Raw genomic sequence first — 7,116 nt, forward strand, 5'->3', positions numbered from 1 at the left:
GGGTAGAGGGAGGAGGAAGAGAAACTTCAGGGCTGGAGGGCCAGGGAGGACACAGCCCAGCCCAAGCTCTTAGCTCAGCCCTGTGACAGCCTCCTCTAGGGACAGGGCCAATCCCTTTCCCTTCTTGGCCCACCCATCTCAGGACCAGATTGGACTCATGTCCTCGTGTTCCCCTTTTCCTCTTCCCTGAAGGCCCCAGGGACCCACGGGCTTTCCGTTCCTCTTTCTAGCCACTCCCACGCTCTTGGTCCTTTGGGGTTCTTGTACTCACCCTCAGTGGGTGTGGAACAGGACTCCTCAACACCCCACTTCCTCCCGCCTCTGAAGAGAGAGATGTCCCAGGCCCACCTCCTGGGGCCTGCCTAGCACCAGAGTAAGTGCTTAATAAAAATGCATAGACTGAAGGATAGATCTCACTGCTCCTCCTTCTAGGCAAAAGGCCCGAATAATGAAAGAACCGGTAAGGGGAAGTTCTAGGGGGTTAGAAACTTACAAAACCCTTAAGTCATTGTCCCTGGTTGCTAGTTCCTGTCTCTTTTCTGAGAAGTTCCCCGGAGCCCCAGGGCCTCATCTTTGCCTCTGTGATCCAGAGGGAAATGCATCCACCCCTCCCTCCTGTCCGGCTCTACCTCAGCTTTCCCTTGACCCTTCCCTCCAGGGTACCCGGGCCCTGCCCCTACAGCCCGCGGGAGAGCCCGGCTGAGCTGGCTCCAATCCTGGCTCCACCACATACTAGCCCTGTGACCCGGCGCAAGCCCCTCTGCCCCCTGTAAGAGGTTGGAAAGCTCTCCTGCGGGGTTGTGTTGAGGCTAGCAAGAGTGCGTGTAAAATGGCTGGCACACAGTAGGTGCTTAGTAAATTGTTGCTGTTCTTCTGTTATCATTAAATGAATGGTGCAAAAAATCAAACCTTTTTTAGCATCTTCTTTCATGCTATACCTGATCATTCTTCATATTTACAGAGTGCTTTAACATTATAAAGCTCTTTCACGTCCACTAGCTCATCAGATCCCCACACAACCCCTTTAGAAGGGCCAGGTCGTTATTACGTGACTATTGTTCCCATTACACAGATGAAGATCATCATGCTCCAGAAAGCGAAGATGCGTCCTGCTTGCCATTGTGCCGTCAGCTCCTGATGTGGGGCTAGGCACAGAGCAGGTGCCGAAAACAAAACAAAGCAAAACCCTTCAGAAGGAACGTCCCATATGATGTAATCCTATATCCCACTAGCCTTTCCTCATCTGTAAAATGGGGGTTCATGCTGTAGGACAGACATAGGAAATTCAAAGTCTAGAATTTAGCTCCATAGCAAGGCTTGCGCTTTTTAACGGACAGAAGGGAGCGAGGCCTGTATATCCGGTTCTCTCCCCTTCTCCTAGGGGAGAGACCAACCCACGGTTTCAGGACAGTAACTGGGAAGTGCCTCTAACAGAGAGACGGTTGTAGCTCCTTCCTGGAAGAGCCCCAGACCAGATCCTCAATGTCCTCTCATCCTGGGACTTTGGTTTCTCCAGCTGGCAGCTGAGTTTTCCAGAGGAGATGGGCCTGTATGTGTGTACTTATGGGAAGCAAATCCCAGAGGAAGTGGGAAAGGCTCTGGAGCCAAAATTTAAATTTTCTCTAATACTGACACCATGGGGAAAAGATTCTGCTGCGTTTGGAAGAGATAGGGTGCGGGGGGATGAAAATGTAAGGAAAAATCAAAATATGCGCAATCTCTTTTTAGGTCAAAAGTCATTTTATTAATTTTGGGACATACAAATGTATTATGTATAAGTGGATTTTGCTGCAAATTATCACAATCAGCATATTACATTTCAAAGTATAATCCTTGTCGTCAGGCAATAATTATAAATCTGTGTTTTATTGAATTTTTTTTAAAAAAACAATGGAGCGATAACTGTTAAATTTTCAGGACTCTCTTCAGTTTGCCTGTTGAGGAGAAGCAGAAGTCAACCACACTTGACTTCAACAGAGCCTGTAAAGCTGCGGGAGCTTAGGGTTTATAAAGAGAGACCACATGTCTTTAAGAAACTTGCCAAGACCGTGTAGGAGGAAAAACCCCAACTCACGGATGACAACACTTGTCTCTTGGATCCTATCTTATCATTGTAAGTACATTTTATTTTCTAGTGACTGTAAATCACATTTTTTTCCTCAGAACAATTTGCAATGCTTTTGGATTCTTGGAATTGGGTTCACTGTATCACAGAAAGGGAAATCAATTATTGAAGCTGATGTTTATGGAGCATGCACTACTTGGTAGCCCCTGTTCTCATGGCTTGACAAGGATTCATTTACTTCATCCTTATAACAACCCCATGACATAGGCATTATTATTGTCCCCGTTCTACAGACGAGAAAACCAAAGTTCAAGGAAGCGAAATGACTTGCCTAAGGTCCCATGGCTACCAAGTGGCAGAAGCAGGATTTGAACCTAGGTTGAGAGGAAAGCAGTGGATGGTTTGGTATGAAAGTTAGGTTCCCATCAACCCTTCTCATCTAGTCTAGTTACCTCCTCAGAGTGAATGGACACACCCTCCTCCAGCCTTGAGATCCCATGGAACCACATGCAACCTCTTCTTCCCAGGTCTTGCCACAAGGGGAACACTTTTGTGACTTGGGTAGCTGGTGAAAGCACGCCAATGCTTCTAAAACATTGCTTTAGATTTTGAATTCAGAGCGATTTTAAACTCTTTAAATTTTCATTTTAAAAGGCTTCTTTCTTAATTCCTTTTAAGATTCCTTTTACAGGGGCAAGAAAAAGCCGATTTCTAATTCCCTCCCAACTCCACATTTCTCAGTCCTGCTCTAACTGGTCTGTCTGGAACCTTGTGAGGAAGCAGAAAAATAAGATCACACTTCTGGCCCTTCCCATTACCGTGGTGGTTCGACACTTACGGGGTGCTAGACACTGCAGAAGGCAGCGGGAACTCAGGTGAGCACGAGGCTCTGTCCTCATTCAGCTTACCTTCTAGTGGGTGACGTCTGACAGTAAACTAGGAAACAAAGAGAGGAATTAAATTATGGTGTCTGTAATTACACTGAAGGAAATCCCCTGCTTTTCGGTCTGGTGATGCCAGTGCCCAGTCAAGCTCCTGGCTTGTGGAGCCTGGGGAGTGGGTGTGAGCACGCCCACCACCATCAAGACTGAAAGTTTATAAGAGGAAGCCCCCAAGCCAGGGGGACCCAGAGTTCTTAGTCTTGCAACAGCGGCAATTCCCCAGCTGCAGAGGGGCCACTTCCCCTTGGTGCCCCATGCATGGGTCACCCTGTCCTTGGTGCCTGGGGACTGCACTGAGTTGATACTAGTGGCAGCTTTACATTCAAAACCTCCCTGTGGGAGCCAGCCTGGTGGCTTAGAGGTTAAGTTCGTGTGGTCTGCTTCACAGCCTGGGGTTCTCGGGTTCAGATCCCAGGCACAGACCTAGCACCGCTCGTCAAGCCATGCTGTGGCTGTCTCCCACATAAAATAGAGGAAGATTGGCACAGATGTAAGCTCAGGGCCAGTCTTCCTCACACATACACACAAAATCACCTCCCTATGGGTTGCATTTTTTTTTTTTTTTTTGAGAAAGGTTAGCCCTGAGCTAACTACTGCCAGTCCTCCTCTTTTTTGCTGAGGAAGCCTGGCCCTGAGCCAACATCCGTGCCCATCTTCCTCCACCTTATACGTGGGACACCTACCACAGCATGGCATGCCAAGCGGTGCCATGTCCTCACCCAGGATCCGACTGGCAAACCCCGGGCCGCTGAGAAGCACAACGTGAGAACTTAACCGCTGCGCCACCAGGCTGGCCCCAATATGGGTTACTTTTTCTAGGCATCACCTCAGGAGAGCAAAGTCTACCTGGCAGGGTTTGGACAATTTATCTGAAATATTTTATCTTTGGGGAGATTTGTTTTTCAGGTTTAATTTCCTCGAGGAGCCAGAAAGGTCCCAGAATAAAATGACACTCATCTCACCCCACAGCGGACTCTCACTTCCCCTTCAGAGCTGAGACCAAGTTGGAGGCTCAGGGCAGAGATTGCCTCCTTCTGTGAGCCTGACACAAGGACCGTCCCAAGAGCCGTCCCTCACTGGCCTGCACCTCAGCCCTGGAGCCCATTTCCTCTCCGTGATGTCAACCGGTCCTCGTGGCACCCGGGAGGAGGAGGACAGAGGTTCTCATCCCCACTCTCAGAGCACAGCTGGGCTTTGGCTGAGTGGTACTTACACACGGTTTCATGACTCCAAACCCAGTGCTCTCTTTGCGCTCACTGTGTTTCCCAACCTTCTGTCATACAAGGCCTCCCTCTGACTTTTGCCCTATCCCCAGACCACCTGTACCACTGTTAATGTATTGTTCAAGGTGGGTGGCCCATTATTTTTTCCCTCAGTTAAATGGCTTTGTTTAAAAATGAAATTTGCTATCATTGCCCTAATTGGAAATCTGGTTTCACTCACCATAAATGGAAAGTGGCTGTAAAACTAAATGCAAGGAAATGTGATCAAACCCTGGCTAGACACCAAGGCCTGCTGAAGGCTCTGAGCCTGAGGCCTGCTCTCTCTGTAAAAAAACGGACAGTAACAAGTGTGGGAGGTGTTAAAGACGGGCTAGCTCCCAACTGAGGCCTTCTCCTGGAACTACCAAAGGAGAATTGAGAAGGGATGAGCTTTCTTGCTCTGTGCCTGTGTGCTATGCCATGCCTATCGTGGACACTGCCCACAGGTAGCACTGGTCTCATCCTTGGGAAAACCCATGGAGTGGCACCCCTTCTCAGAGAAGAGAGGCAACTTGGCAGCCTCAGGTTGGTTCCCCCAAGCACCACCCACATAGCCACCCTGACCTGTCTTGGAAGCCATCCTCTGCAAGTCCCCTCGTCTCTGCCTCCCAGCTCTGAGGTCCCAGGCTCCATCCCGGTCCACTCGTGTCCTAGCACAAGGACACATCCTCCAACCCACCCCCTGCCCTAGCCAGGTGTCTGTCAAAGCTCTACTGTATCGCTGCAAAGCCCCCTAAACGCTCCCTCTGCTTCCCCCATTTCTCCCCTTCACTCCATCCTCCACGCCCAGCCCAGGGCCCTTTCTAAAGCCCGGGTCTGATCATGCTGCTCCTTAGCTAAAAACCCTCCATGTCTCCCACTGCCCTCAGGATCCTGTCCTTCCTTCCTTCCTCTGAGGCCCACGAGGCCCTGCCTGCCCTGCCCACACGTCTCCCCAGCCTCATTCCTCACCACTTCCCAGCTCTCGGATCTCACCATGCTGGACTTCTTCATTTCCTTACCAGGCTCTCCCTTGACTTGGGAATTTCATAAACAGTGTTCTCTCCGCTTGAAGCGCTGCTTCTCACCGTCACCCACGCATTCTTCCTGTCTCAGCTTAAATGTCACTCTCTCCTGGCAGCCTCTCCTAGTCTCCCTTGAGGCAGCTCCCTTCCCCTTTGATGACCTTGTGTTTCTCCCATTCCCCACACTCCGTTGGAATCACCTGTGTCTGTGTGTCTGTCTAGGACAGTCCCCAGCACAGGGCCAGAACTGTGTGGAGCCACAGAAACACTAGTTTGGAGGGAGGGTTGCTAATTCCCCGCACCTGTCAATCCCCACGCCCACTTCCTACCTGCCCTGCCCTTTATCTTCACCTCGCTAAATTCTACCTCTCTCAGCCTTGATGTCCCAGACGAATTCCCACCTCCCCCATGAAGCCACCCCAGATCACTCCAGCCCAGACAGAATTCGCCTTCTGTAGAACTCCTATAGCACCTGTTCATCTGATGAATGAATGAATGGGACATTTTATAAATGGAGCAGCGTGAGAAAACAATGTCATTTAAAACTCAAACTCACTGTAATGACTTCTGTTTTCTAAGATGGAAGGCATAATTGCTGCCAGTGGAAAAACAAACCTCTAAACGATTTACTTCCTTGGAGAGGCTGGTGGGAGAAGAGAGACAGCTGAAATGACAAAGGCTTTTTTAGTTTTGCTTTGCAGTATAGGTGAGATCCTAAGAAGCAGGCCTTTTTCAAAAAAGTTGCTTGGTTTTGGGGGAATAAATAATAGTTGCCCATGGTACAAAATTCAAAAGGCAGATGTTTTCTCGGGATGCCATAGGAATGCATCTTTGAATGTGCAAGGAGATAGGTACAAGTGAGGGTGGAGAACCCATTGCTCCAAATGACACAGGGAGGGAAACTGCATTTCTTGGGGAGCCCCAGGTGTGGAAAAGTGGACTCTAAGCATGAGGGGGCCAAGCATCTGAATGGAGTGCTAGGGTCTGTGAAGGGCGGTGGCCAGGGAGGAGGTCTCAGGGCTGGTCAGGATCTAAGTGACCGTTGCTTGTCCTAGTGACCACACCAAGCCATTGATAAAGTTGGCTGCACTCAAGTCCTGGGAGGGAGGGTTTTGGGGACAAACAAGGAAAGAGAGATCCTCGGGTCCTGGAATCAAAACAGACTCAGCGAGAGCAGGCCCCCAGGGCCTGTGGACACGGGGAGCACAGAGGGCCCTGGGAACTTGCAGAAACCTTGGAAGGGCATCAGGCTTCCCACAGAAGAGGGACAGGGCTCCAGTCAATTTTATTTAATCTCAAAGGACATTTGACCTCAGCCAACATTGGAATTACAAGGAATCGTACCTGATATCATTATCTTTTTTATTAACACTCTGCGTTCCCGACTAGACTATAGGCTCTCTGAGGCCAGGGACTGGGCCTCATTTCTTCTTGTTCCACACCCTCTGCCCCTGCCAATAATAGTGGATTCATTGCTGAATCCATTTTTGTGGCAGCCCGCAACATCCTCGAGAGAGGATTGTGACTGAATGATTCATATCAACCCCCTCCAAATGCACACACGCACAGCCCTTGGAAACAGCCCAGGGGATGGTGAAGGCACTCTCTGGGCTTCTAGGAGCCCTGGGTCCTAGCCTGGCCCCCACTACCAACGCGCCACTCTGGGCAACCTTGGGGCAAAGCCCTTGACTAACTCAGCTTTTGTTTCCCACACCCTTCAATCAACAGCTCAAGGAACCATAAAGCAATCTTTATGGCTGTCATTCTGTCTAGATTGTAGGAACTACAAATAAGGCTGTTTCTAAATCCCAAACTCTTCAGATATGAAAGTTGTAATGGGCAGA

At 49.6% G+C, this 7,116-nt stretch overlaps 1 long non-coding RNA gene across 1 annotated transcript; it reads left to right on the forward strand.

The window, feature by feature from the left end:
- The first annotated feature begins 255 nt into the window (after window positions 1–255).
- On the forward strand, window positions 256–5,816 carry LOC139046151 (uncharacterized). The gene is made up of 4 exons (XR_011505761.1): window positions 256–373; window positions 1,918–2,113; window positions 2,807–2,940; window positions 3,913–5,816. It is a non-coding gene; the product is annotated as an uncharacterized lncRNA (long non-coding RNA).
- The last annotated feature ends 1,300 nt before the right edge of the window (window positions 5,817–7,116 follow it).

The sequence above is a fragment of the Equus asinus genome, chromosome 9, assembly GCF_041296235.1.
Source record: "Equus asinus isolate D_3611 breed Donkey chromosome 9, EquAss-T2T_v2, whole genome shotgun sequence".
In the NCBI taxonomy this organism is placed as follows: domain Eukaryota; kingdom Metazoa; phylum Chordata; class Mammalia; order Perissodactyla; family Equidae; genus Equus; species Equus asinus.